The 13,940-nt window shown below is 42.6% G+C and overlaps 2 non-coding genes across 2 annotated transcripts; both read right to left on the reverse strand.

The window, feature by feature from the left end:
* Positions 1 to 984: 984 nt before the first annotated feature.
* LOC141141829 (U2 spliceosomal RNA) lies at positions 985 to 1,167 on the reverse strand. The gene has a single exon (XR_012244253.1). It is a non-coding gene; the product is annotated as a U2 spliceosomal RNA (small nuclear RNA).
* Positions 1,168 to 8,942: 7,775 nt separating this feature from the next.
* Positions 8,943 to 9,136, reverse strand: LOC141141871 (U2 spliceosomal RNA). Its single transcript, XR_012244267.1, has one exon. It is a non-coding gene; the product is annotated as a U2 spliceosomal RNA (small nuclear RNA).
* Between the last annotated feature and the right edge of the window lie 4,804 nt (positions 9,137 to 13,940).

Below are 13,940 nucleotides of genomic sequence, written 5' to 3' on the forward strand. Positions count from 1 at the left end.
CAGCGTCCTACCCAATAGCAGCAGGGGATGCACCAGGAAAACACCCCCAGGCCGAGTAGGACTGGTGCCTTCTGTAAATCCTTCAACCATGACACAAGATCACAGCCAAAAGGCAGAGAAGCGATAACCCAATTATTCTCTTTTCTGAGTGAGCGGCAGCCTGGCAGAAATGAAGAGCTTGCTGAGAGATGCCCGTCTACCCTTCCCCCCTGTCTAGACTGGCAGCAGCCACAGACACACAAACTTTCCACACCTACCCGGGCTTGAGGCCTAATCCCTCAACACACCTGTCTAACACCTCCTCCCCACCTGAAGCCCATTCTGACCTTGAAACTGTCAATTAGGCAGCCCTGAGCACTAATTGCACACATCCAGGTGCTCCTCGTTGATGGCCGACAAGGGAAAATCATTTGCATGGCACCGCCTCCTGGTAACATGGACGAGGAAGACGAGATGGGGACCCACTAGAGGGAGACACAGGCTGCGAAAATGAGGGTGGGAAGGAATGCCTGGACTGACTTTTAGCTAGCTGCAACAAGGGGACAGAGATGGAGCAAAGTCAGGCTTATTGAAATGGCCTGGGCCTCCTGCCTGCTGCCTCTCTAAACTGACACTGGCATGGAAGGCTTTGCTGTAGGCCTTGGGAGATAAATTGATAGAACATTAGCTAGCTAGCTGTCTGTCTTGTCGAAATGTGTCTACTTACTGACTTGCTGACTTAATAGGTTTGGCTTCTTGCAACTGCCACTTTACCTGCTGCTTCTTCCTGACCCAAATAATATGGAGCGAGGAGGGAGGGAGAGAGATAGGCCAAGAAACTGACACGAAGCAAAAACACCAATACACACAGGGGTTAAATGCAAGTTTATTGCAAGAATTAACAGCAGCTTGTGAGCCAAAAAAAAGCAACATTGCAAACAGTGAGCAAGCAAAAGGAAGATTTTTGTTGTTGTTCATTATTCTGTTTTTGGAAACTGCATAAGAGAGGGGTGCACCGGTCCTGGAGGTACTGCAATACCAAGTTGATGCGTGGAGTGGACAGAGCAAGCTCTTCTTCCATCTCCCTGTTCTAAAAATCCATTTAATATATGGTCCCCAGGTAGGGGACATATCAGATATTAAACTGATAAGAACAGATTTTTTTTTTGAACTTTTCAGACTTGATATCTCTGCCAAGCTTTATTTCTCACCAGTTCTCACACAAAAACTTAGAAAAACTCTGGCTTAGATTGCATCATCATTATAGTTCTTTTAATACAAATTCTTTTTTTATCAAACACAAAAAACATATAAATCTAAACTCCTATTTCCATACATAGATCAATTATTCTAATTTACCTCATAAACCCCCACCACCTACACCTTCTATCTACTTCTTCTCCAAAAGTCCGAAGCCTCCTCCTTTCCCATCAATTTCACATCCCATAAATATACCACATGTAACTTTGCCAGACACAACTTCACACAATCATCTGCAGTTAGATATACATTTTTCCTTACATATAAACACCTTGCATCCCAAACCACTTCTTTCATTATACAAGAAAACACCCATACCTTCTTTTGAGTTTCTCTACACCCTTTTACTTCACCAAACATCCATATTTCCAAGGAATTAATTCCAATTCCAAGAACATCTAAAAAAAAGACATTAAGTTTTCTTTTCATCTTTCTTATAAACTGACAATCCCAGAAAACATGATATACTGTCTCCATTGAAGCACACCCATCCTTTGGACACATTTCTTCTCTACTCAAATCTCGTGATTTCAAGAAATGTTTTGTCATCAAACACTCATGAAAGGTCTGCCAAGCAATTTCTGTCGATTAGTTACTCCTCCCCAAGTCAGCTTACTCCAAACTCCTTGTGCCATCTTTGAAGGGAAATTGAAAATATTACTTACAGTTTAATTCCTTCTTAACCACCTCTTCAATTTAGTTTTATCTGTAGTCCCATCTTCCATTTGATTTAATTCACTTTTCTCAAAAAAACTTTTTAATTTCAAATAAATTACAGTCGTTATAAAAGCTTTGGGTTTAGTCAAGTCGATCTTACACCAACCCCACTTAACCATTTCCCAACCAGCCAAATAAGCATTACTTTTGTGGTCCTATTTCCACTCTTGAACACCTTATAACAATTTATCCAATAATGCATATCCAAAAATAATCTTACGTCAGGGACATTATGTCCACCATTTTTATATTCTTTCTTAATTTCTTCTCGCCTTATTCTTTCCATTTTCGATACCCAGAAGAATCTTCACATATGCATCTCAAATCTCTTATACCATGCATTACTAGGTGGAAAAACCACGGAAAAAAAAAAACATAAGTGGCAACAAAACAGCTTTAGAAACCAAAATTTTCCCAGCAAAGGTTAACTTTCTTATTTTCCAGAAATCAATCTTCTTCTGAATTTTCACAAGTGCTCTCTCAGCATTGACTGAATTCGTAAGATTCCTCTCAAAATGCACCCCCAGTACAGTTATAAAATCAGTTTTTGGAATCTTCTCAGAATACACTTTATCCATACCACTTAAATTACATAACTGCCTCTTTTCCCAATTAACTTTTAATCCAGACTCATTAGAAAATAATCTCAATAACAAGTCCATCCTATTCATATCTGTTTGATTTTCACACAAGAATCCCATATCATCCATATAGCACAATGATTTTATTTTAGTACCATCTCCTCCCTGTAGAAAAAAAACCTTTCATTACTTTATCTTTCTGGACATACAGTCCCTGACAAAAGTCTTGTCGCTTCTCTATTTTGTAGAAACTCCTGCTATTAACCTGACTTTTAATTAATCAATTGGTGTTAGAAATAGCTCATGTGAAAAGCTAAAGCCCTCCCAAATTATGTTTAATGCACTGAAATAAATTTAGTTTCACTGAAAAAATTTATCATTTAATAAAGACAGACAGGTCAAATTTTGGCAAGACAAAAGTTTTGTCGCCTATACAGAAATTGAACAACTTTACTGAAAATCCAAAAATATGTCAGCAAATTAAGTAGTGGTGCTGTGAGATCCAAATTTAATATCTTGTATGACTTCCATGAGCTTGAAGGACAGCATCAATGCGGTTTGGCAAGGATTCATACAATTTATTGATGAAGTCATCAGGAATAGCAAAGAAAACAGTCTTGCATGCCTCCCAGAGTTCATCAATATTCTTTGGTTTCGTCTTCCATGCTTCATCTTTCATCCTACACCACATATGCTCAATGATGTTCATGTCTGGTGACTGGGCTGGCCAATCCTGGAGCATCTTGATCTTCTTTGCCTTAAGGAACTTTGATGTGGAGATGGAAGTATGCGATGGAGCACCATCCTGCTGCAAAATTTGGCCTTTTTTATGGTTGGGAATATAAGAGGTAGCTAAGATTTTTTGGTATTTTAGACTATTGATGTTGCCTTCCACCCTGCAGATCCCTTGCACACCCCCATACTGGATATAACCCCAGACCATGATTTTGCCTCCACCAAACTTCATTGTTTTCTGGGTAAATCTCGGCTCCATGCGGGTTCCAGTAGGTCTCCTGCAATATTTGCGGCGACTGTGGTGTAATTCCACAGAAGATTCATCTGAAAAATCCACCTTCTGCCACTTTTCCAGAGTCCATCCTTTTAGCAGGCTGTGGCCCTTGGCAAATGCCACACGGTTTTTTAATTGTCTTTTGTTTAGTGCTGGCTTATGGGCACTGATTCGGCCATGGAGGCCATTTCGAGACAGAATCCGACAAACTGTTCTGGTTGACACAGGGACTTCAGGTGACCAGGTCTCGTGGAGCTCTGCTGCAGTGGAAAATGGGCTGGCCTTGGATTTTCAAGCCAACAAACAGTCCTCTCGAGCAGTTGTCTTCCGGGGTTGGCCTGACCTGGCCTTGTCCAAAACGTCTCCAGTCTCTTCAAATCTTTTTTTTTATCCTATGAACTTGACGCTGAGACACACTGAAGGTGTCTGCCACATCAGCAGTGGAGCTGGTCTTCAGCCTCTTGATAATCAACACTTAAGTCTCCGGGTGAATCTTAGGCATGTTTGCAGAGGTCTAGTTGCAGTTGAGAAGGTCTAGTGTACTGGTGTTCTTTTTATACACACCTGAGACCTAATTGATCCATTATTAGTCACAGGTGAAGCTCATATAACAAGGTGACAACACTTATGTCTTGGCAAAAATTGACTCAATGGGCTTTACCAAGCTGTGAATATTAGAATACTTTTTGTCAGTTTCGTTTTGCATTGAAACATTATTACAAAAGCTCTTGGGATTAAAATGACCCATTTCTTGTAACAAAATCTTGATTAGAAATATATTTTAGCGGCGCTTCAGGTCAATTTGTACACAAGCGACAAAAATTTTGTCAGGGACTGTATTTTAACAAAGGTTCAACAACACAAATAAACAAGATTGGGGACAGGGAACATCCCTGTCTTACCCCGGACAGAATATCTACCTTTGGTGACAATCTACCATTAACTAAGATTCGGCTTGTAATTCCAGAGTACAAGCTCCTCAGAATTTCCACCATCAGTTTTGGGATCCCTAAATTTTCCAAACATGCAAACAAAAAAAAGTGAGAGACTTTATCATAGGCCTTCTCCAGATCTATTCCAGCCACTGTCAAAGTTTCATTATTTGATTGTAAATACGATACTAGATCTCTCAGCATAATCAATCCGTCAGACATCCTGTGTCCAGGGACCGCGCACGTTTGCCTTTCTCCGACCATCTTCCCAATTACCTGTCTTAATCTATTTGCCAAAATCTTCGCATAGATTTTATAATCATTATTCAATAAAGTAATTGGTCACCAATTCTTAACTTCTCTTCGATATCCTTTCTTCTTATAAATTAAAGTAATCAAGCCTTCCTTCATAGTTTGTGAAGTACAGCTATTTTGTCTGCAGTACTCCAATATTTCAAAAAAATGCTTTCCCAACACAGGCCAACAAAATTCAAAAAATTCTACTGGTAAACCGTCTCGCCCTGGAGTTTTATTCTTCTTCATAGTCTTCACAGCATCCAAAAGTTCAGGTTCCGTAATTTCTGCAGCCAACATATCTTTATCTTCTCAGCTTAGGGCATCCTCCAGTACCTGACAGTAATCTTGTATTTCTTGTACTTTAGCGCCTTCTTTGCCACTATATAAATCCACATAGAAGTCTTTAACTGCTTCATCAATTCCCACTCCAGTTACCACCTCCTCCTTTACCAACATGGCTGACATAGTACTCTTTAAAAAGGTTCTTAATCCAAAGAAATAACGTGAGCATTTTTCTCCTTCTTCCATATCTTTAATTTTAGCTTTAAACAGTATTTCTTTACCCTCTCTCTTCAATTCTTCATTCCTTCTTTCCCGGACTTGCTGTATTTCTTCTTCCACCTCCAACCCTAATCTTTTACATTTGTACAAAAAATGTAACTGATTCACAATTTTAGCATTCACTTCCCTCCTCTCTTGAGCTCTCCTCACACCTATATTTTTAAAGAAATCTGCCACCCGTTTCTTAACATCATCCCAACAAAATAACACATTACCAAAATTCTTCTTTTCAGCCACTAATTTTTCAAAGAAAACAACAAAATCATTATATACCTCAGGTTCTTGTAAAAGTGTTGTATTCAATTTCCAAACTCCCTTACCAAACACCATTTGCTGATCCACCTCCATCCTACAGCTTAGAACCACATGATCCGAAAAAGAAACCTTATAACTTTTACATCTCAGAATCTTCACATTTTCTGTTACCAATATTAAATCTATCTGTGATTTACATGTTCCTTTATCAGAAAAATACGAAAAGGCTTCTTCTTCACCCCCCACTTCCACTACCACATCTTTCAATTTCTAATCAGTTATAATTTCATTTAGATTCTTAGACGTCACATCTAACTTTTGCTCACCAATCCCATCCCTATCTTTCAAAAAACGAATTCAGTTAAAATCCCCAGCCACAATTGTGGGAGTTCTTCCAATTAAATGTAATCTCAATTGGTCCAACAACTCCATCTTCTCATTCTTTTCTGCGTGAGCATATACATTAAATAATCTGAACACAGTCCCTTGATGTTCCATATGACATAACAGTCTCCCAGGTATAATACACTCATATGATGTTATTTTTACATCTTTATTTTTACACAATACCCCTACTCCTTCATTATGGGATACACATAATGGAGACCACATACAACTTCCAAACCCCCACTCAGACTGCTCAGGGACATATTCCACACAACACTCCTGCAAACAAAACACATCTGCTTCAAGATTTTTTAACTCTTCAAACACCGCCCTCCTCCTCCACGCTGAGTTTACACTCCTTACATTTATAGTACTTATTGTAAGTACCATTATTAACCAAAAAAGAATATCTGCCATAATGCTTAACAAAAAAAATACTACTTTTTAACATCACGCACACTCTGGCTCCTTCTCACATACATAGGAGAACCAGCAGAGTCAGGAGCAGGCTCCAACCCCCCGTGCAGTGGGTAACGGAGAACTCACATTCTCCTCCCCAACTCTAAATCTCTTTGAGGACAATTTCTTATCCTCTGCAGATGAGCGTACCACCCCTTGTCCACAAACCAAACTTCCACTTTCATCTTCCAACTCTTCTTCTTCATCCTCCTCATCCACCCCATCCTCCTCATCCACCCCATCCTCCTCATCTTCCTCTGCTTCACTTGACAAACCACTTAATGGACATGCCAGAGGACCTGGAATAACACCATCCTCCGGATTCTCTAATTCTACCACACTTTGGTCAGCAGTTACACCAATGTCCATTCCATCCTCTTCCTTCCCCATTTTACCTTGCTCTGTGTCCACGACAGGAGGGGCAGTACCACCGTCAGCCACTCCTACTTCTAAAGTGGGCTTTTCAGCTTCCTGACCCACCCTCGTTTCATCCACATCCTTGCTATGATCAGAACTCACATCCCTCGGTACTTCAGTTGTGCCGTCAGGACCCACTATAAAACTAGGCCCGGAATCAGCTTCTCCTTTTCCCTTAGAAGACATGGTCTGACCCTCTTTTCCCCGTGCAGTATATCTTGCATTCATCATATCTGAAAATCCAAACGCTTTTTTGACATTTTTATAGGTCTCACATTGGCGAGCTAGGTGACCAGACTTCTTACATATGTACATACTCGACTTTCCCGACACTGTGAAGCTTGATGTTCCCCACCACAGAACCTACATCTCAGTCCAGCCCCACACTCAGCCTTAGTATGACCATACTTTAGACAATTTCTACAGTACGTAGGCTGACCTGGGTAAAACAGGAACCCTTTTTCTCCTCCCACCGAAAAAACTGCCGGAGGTCTTTTCAGACCGCCAATACAATCAGGATCATTTTTGAAGCGTCCAACAAATCGGTATTTGCCTGACCAAATCCCAAAGTTATTTTTCACCCTTTCACCTCCTCTGAGCTCTTCGCAGTATGTATACAAAAAAAGATCTTATCAATGAAATGTCCACAAACAGGTTGTAAAGATGTACAGTTATTACTTCTTTCTGGAACAATGGCTGAATCAGAAATTTTTTCACCAACGGCACTTCACTTCTAGATCTTGCCCTTTCGTACACATTCCAGCAAACCTCAGAGGAAATGAAGGTTACATCGTAAATTCCCTGAGATGGAAAATCCTGCAGACATAATATCTCGCTCACCTTTACATTCAGAATATCCTTCAAAAGATCCACGACCACATCCTGTAGAGTCACTTTAGCTCCTCCCATCACTCGGAAACTAATTGAGTACTGTAGCCCATAGCTGGCCATTCTGCCCAGGGCAGGAAGATGAATTCGTCGATTCCAGAGCTCAGAGGAGCCGAACTCCGAATAAGCAAAAAGAAAACCACGCCCTTAAATCTAGATTCAGATACGCATCTAAAATCCAGACGATCTCCACTCGTACACACTAGACAGCGACAAGCCCAATAGCAGCAAAATATGCAACCCTAGGGAAGCATCTTAAGGCCGAGCAGGTCTGGTGCCAGATGTTACCTAATGACAAAGACACTTGATCTTAGCCAAAAGGCCGAGAAGCGATAACCCAATTATTCTCTTTTCCGAGCGAGCTGCGGCCTGGCAGAAACAAAGAGCTCGCTGAGAGATGCCCGTCTACCCTTCCACTCTGTCTAGACTGGCAGCAGCCACAGACACACAAACTTTTCACACCTACCCAGGCTTGAGGCCTAATCCCTCAACACGCCTGTCTGTCTAACACCTCCCCACCTGCAGCCCATTCTGACCTTGAAACTTTCAATTAGGCAGCCCTGAGCACTAATTGCACACATCCAGCTGCCCCTCGTTGATGGCCAACAAGGGAAAATCATTTGCATGGCCCCGCCTTCTGGTAACGTGGACGAGGAAGACGAGATGGGGACCTACTAGAGGGAGACACAGGCTGCGAAAATGAGGGAGGGAAGGAATTCCTGGACTGACTTTTAGCTAGCTGCAACAAGGGGACAGAGATGGAGCAAAGTCAGGCCTATTGAAATGGCCTAGGCCTCCTGCCTGCTGCCTCTCTAAACTGACCCTGGCAGTGAAGGCTTTGTTTTGGGCCTTGGGAGAAAGATTGATAAAACATTAGCTAGCTGTCTTGTCGTAATGTGTCTACTTACTGACTTGCTGACTTACTGACTTGCTGACTTGATAGGTTTGACTTCTTGCAACTGCCACTTTACCTGCTGCTTCCTGACCCAAAAAATATGGAGCGAGGAGGTAGGGAGAGAGATAGGCCAAGAAACTGACACGAAGCAAAAACACCAATACACACAGGGGTTAAATGCAAGTTTATTATTGCAAGAATTAACAGTTTGTGAGCCAAAAAAACAACAACATTGCAATCAGTGAGCAAGCAAAAGGAAGATTTTTCTTATTGTTCTTTATTCTGTTTTTGGAAACTGCATAAGAGAGGGGTGCATCGGTCCTGGAGGTACTGCAATACCAGGTCGATGCGTGGAGTGGACAGAGCAAGCTTTTCTTCCATCTCCCTGTTCTAAAAATCCATTTAATATATGGTCCCCAGATAGGGGACGTATCAAATATTAAACTGATAAGAACAAATTTTTTTTTTCCTTTTTTTTTCCCATCAGATCTTAAGCAAGTCCATATTCAGCAGCATGTTACTTCGCCATCAAGAGCCTTTCACACAAGGTCTTTCCAGGTACTTTGCTTAAATCATCATCTAGGCATATATGCTTTACTATTCATCAAAAGCAGTAAAAACCAATCATATATACACTTAAAATACAATATACAATCCTTACCCCCACCCCCCACCCATCCTCCACCTCCCCCAACCCCAATATTCATTCGCTTCATCCACCCCCATATGTTTCCTGTCCACCAACAACACCATATACAATCTGGCCAAAATCAAATTCACACAATCCACTTCAGACACCACAAACTTTCTCCTCACTTCCCAGCACCTCACATCCCACAACACTTCCCTTAAAGTGGCTATCAGAATCCAAATTTTTCTTTGTGTTGACTTCTGACCCTCCAACAACCCAAAAAACCAAACCACCTTCACCAAACTCTTCACACCCAACACCTCCTCCACAAAAGGGGCCAACTTCTCTCGAACTTTCTGTACAAAAGGACAATAGAATAGAGTGTGCTCAACTGTCTCAAAGTTATTACAGCCTTCCCTAGGGCATTTATCATCTCTTGACAAATTCCTTTCTTTCAAGAAAGACTTCGTAAGTAATGCTCCATGAAAGGCCAATCAGGAGATCTCCTTCTGCCTATTCGATACTCCTCCTATCAGTAACCTCTTCCAACATTCCTCCGTCATTAAAGAGCTGAGGCCACAGATATTGGCTCTCACCTCCTCTCTGCAAATCCATTTCCTCAGACTCTTTTTTTCAACAGCAGCTTCTCCCAACTCTCTCAGCCTATTGTCCTTAAAAAAAAACATCAACTTCAAATAAAAAAAGGGGGTTACTAGCGCCATAGGTCTTGATAGATCTTTTTTACAAAAGCCCCATTTTGTCAGGGCCCACCCAGCCAAATAATGCATCATAAGAGCAGCCTTACCCCCTGCAAAAAAAGCCTTGTAGTGTGCCAACCAAAAATGAATGCCCAAAAGGGCTGGGACATCCGGAAATCCACAGCCCCCCTTTCAGGGCTCTTCATACCATTCTTCCGTTCCACCCTCTCCATCTTGCTGCCCCAAAAAAGAGAACTCTTACGATCTTCTTCATCCACCTCACATTTGGAGGAAAGATCAGACTGTAATATAACAGTAATGGCAGGATCACCGACTTCACCACCAGCACCTTCCCTGATAACGTCAGTCGTCTCAACTTCCAGAATTTGACCTTCTTCTGAATCTTCCCCATCACCTTCTCCGCATTAGATTGATCCATGAGGTCTCTTCCAAATTGCGTCCCCAGGATCACTATTGAATCGACCACCTTCACCTTTACCTCCTTCAAAGTTCCGGATCCACTGAGCATGCAAATCTGGCTCTTCTGCCAATTAACGTTCAATGCCGACATGCTAGCAAACAGCTTTAGTTGCAGTTCAGCCCTCCGAGCATCAGCCTCTGAAGAACAGACAAATGTCACATCGTCCATGTAACAGACCTCTTTGACGTATTCCCCTCCACTACCTGGCAAAAACACACCTTTAAATCTTTTATCCCTCTGTACATGGCGAAGCAAAGGTTCAATTGCACATATAAACATGATGGGCGACAAAGGGCAACCCTGTCTTACCCCAGCCTTGACAGGAAAGAAACCGGATAAATTGCCATTAACCACTATGACTCATGATCCCCGTGTATAATCCTCTCAGGGTCTCCAGAAAGGGTGTTGGAATTCCCATCTCCTCTAGAACTTTGAATAAGAAGGAATGCGCCATTCTATCATAAGCCTTCTCTAGATCTACTCCCATAAAGGCCAACGGCATGTTGTTCATCTGGGGATAGGTTATCAAGTCTCACAGCAGGATTAAGATATCTGAGATCCTGCGTCCGGGGACAGCACACACCTGTCCCTCTCCTACCAGCTTGTGTACCACCCTACTCATCCTACTAGCCAACAATTTTGCCACTACCTTGTAGTCCACATTCAGCAATGTGATAGGGCGCCAGTTCTTAATCTCCCGCCGATCTCCCTTCTTGAAAATTAAAGTAACGACCCCTTCTTTCATAGTAGGGGACAACTCCCCATTTAACACGCAATATTTCACAACCTCCGTCAGATGCCTTTTCAGAATTGGCCAAAATTTAGTGTAAAATTCAGCTGGAAACCCGTCTTTCCCAGGAGTTTTGTTTTTATGCATACTCTTCAGTACATTTTCCACTTCCAACTCGGTAACCTCATCCAGCAACCCTTCCGCCTCTTTCCTCTCCAAACATCTCCCCAGCACACTGCAATATTCCTGTTGCTCTTCCTCCAACACACCCTCCTGCACATCATATAAGTTTTTGTAAAAGGAAAAGACCTACTCCATTAACCTTTCCCCCTTCACCTCCTCCTCTCCTGCCAATACGGTGGTCATCGTTTTTTTACCAGAAAAGGCTTTTTTAAAGAAATACCTAGTGCACTGCTCCCCCTCCTCCAAATCTTTAATTTTGGCAGTAAAAACAATACTTTTCCCTTTGTCTCTTATCATCTTACCTCTCATATCTTTCACCTTTCAGATTTTCATTCACGTCAATACCCATTTTCTGGCATTTATACAAAAAATGTAACTTTTTAATTAAGATTAACTCTTTCTCTCTTCTCTCCACAGCCCTCATCCCACACATCTTTTGGAAGAATTCTGCCAAACATTTCTTGACCCAATCCCACCACACGAGGACATTCACAAAATTCTTCTGTTCCACCAACTCCTCCAGGTAAATACCACATTTCACACATACATCCTCATCCTCCAGTATTGTTACATTTAGATTCCACCAACCACCTCCAAATTTCACACCTCCTCCCAAATCCACCTTGCAGCATGATACTTTATAAACTGAAAAAAGTATCGGAAAAGTCTCGTATCCCTTAATCTCAATAAACTCAATGCGGGAAGATACAGTCCCTTTGTCAGACAGGTATGTAGGTGTTGTCTGTTCCCCCTCCACCACCTCCGCAACATCTTTAAGCCTAAAATAATTTATTAACTCATTCAAAAGTCGGGAAGTCACATCCACTCCTCCACCCTCACTGACTCCATGCCTGTCACACCCTTTCCTCACACAGTTAAAATCACCCGTGACAATAGTTGCCACCCTTCCTGATAACTGTAGTTTTAATATCTCCAAAAACTCCTTCCGACCCTTTTTATCAGCAGGCGCATAACAGTTGATTACTCTTATTTTCTTATTTTCATACTCAAACAAGACTGACAGACATCTCCCAGGCACCACCTCCTCATAAGACGACACTCTTAACTCATTGTTTTTAACTAACACCCCAACACCTTCTGATCTGGATTCACAGCAGGGTGCCCACACAGCCACTCCCTTCCCCCATTCAGTAATATCACGCAGGTCCTCCACCCCACATTCCTGCAGACAAATAACATCTGCCTTAACAGATCCCAAATAGTCAAAAATAACCGCCCTCCTACCACCAGCCTTTAAACTCCTCACATTTAGAGTGGCAACAATAAGCGCCATCATCAAAAAAAGAATAAACTTAGCCATCATAAACATTAACATGGTTCATTCTTGGCCTCTTCTAGTCCCACTCTCTGGCGTCTTCTTAGTCCTGGCGATCTGGCAGCCCCCTCCTCAGAGACCCCAGGTGAAGCTATATATAAGGAGCTTTCCTCACTTCCAGTCCCTTCCCCCTCAATCCGAGTCCGTTTACCCGACATCTGGGTCTCGGATCCAGAGAAAGATTCCATAGGCTGCCCACATTCTAGGCTCTCATCACTGTCTACATCCTCAATATCATCCTGATCTTCTTCACTGGAAGAAATATCTCCAACTAGTATGGGTGCCACAAAAAGACTAGATATCGGACTGTCAACAGGGTTTCTTCCTTCAATAATGATCTCTACACCTCCCGGGAAGTCTTGGGATTGTCCAGCCGAATCACCTACATCCATCTCCTCTTCTCGGGGGGAGATACCATCCATGTTGGGATCACCCGCGTGACCTCTTCCAACACCCTCTGCCATCTCTAGGGGAACAGAGTTGACACTGGTGGCATCAGCCGCAGCCGCGGCCTCACCACCTGCTCCACTCACCCCTGCAGCATCACCGGGTGGAACGTCAATGGGTACAGACCCCGGGGTTTCGCTGGCATGACTCCCTTCCTCGGGGGTCATCTGCTAAGTCCCCCCTCCTTGTCCATCCCTCTGTTCCTTCCTCTCCCCCATCCCATCTAGGTCTTGGCTTGTCTCCTCCTCTCCCTCTCATAATCTGGACACTGCTTGGCCAAATGTCCAACGCGTTTGCAGATGTCACACACCTTCCCAGCTTTACAGTCTTTGGCTTTGTGCCCCACCTGCTGGCAAATCCTGCATTTTTAGCTCATCTCACACTCATTATTGGTATGGCCATACATCAGGCACTTCCTGCAATATTTTGGTTGACCCTGGTAAAACAAGAAGCCCCTTTCTCCTCCGATGGTAAACACAGGAGGCGGCCGCTTCACTCCCCCAATGCAGTCCCGGTCCATCTTAAACCTGCCATAGTATCTATATTTACCTGTCCAGATCTTATACCTATTCAGGATAGGTTCACCCCCCTTCAGTACTTCGCAGTAATTATCAAGAAAAGCTCTTACCAGGGCTGGGTCAGCGAAAGGGTTGTACATGTGTACCACTATCATCTTCTCCTCTTCCATGAACAATGGAATCACTTGCAGAAATTTCAACGCTCCTTCTCCTTTTTTCTTCTCAGCAGCTTCAAATATATTCCAGCAAATCGCTGTGGACGAAAAGGTCACGTCATAA

The sequence above is a fragment of the Aquarana catesbeiana genome, linkage group LG04 (genome assembly GCF_042186555.1).
Source record: "Aquarana catesbeiana isolate 2022-GZ linkage group LG04, ASM4218655v1, whole genome shotgun sequence".
Classification (NCBI taxonomy): Eukaryota; Metazoa; Chordata; class Amphibia; order Anura; family Ranidae; genus Aquarana; species Aquarana catesbeiana.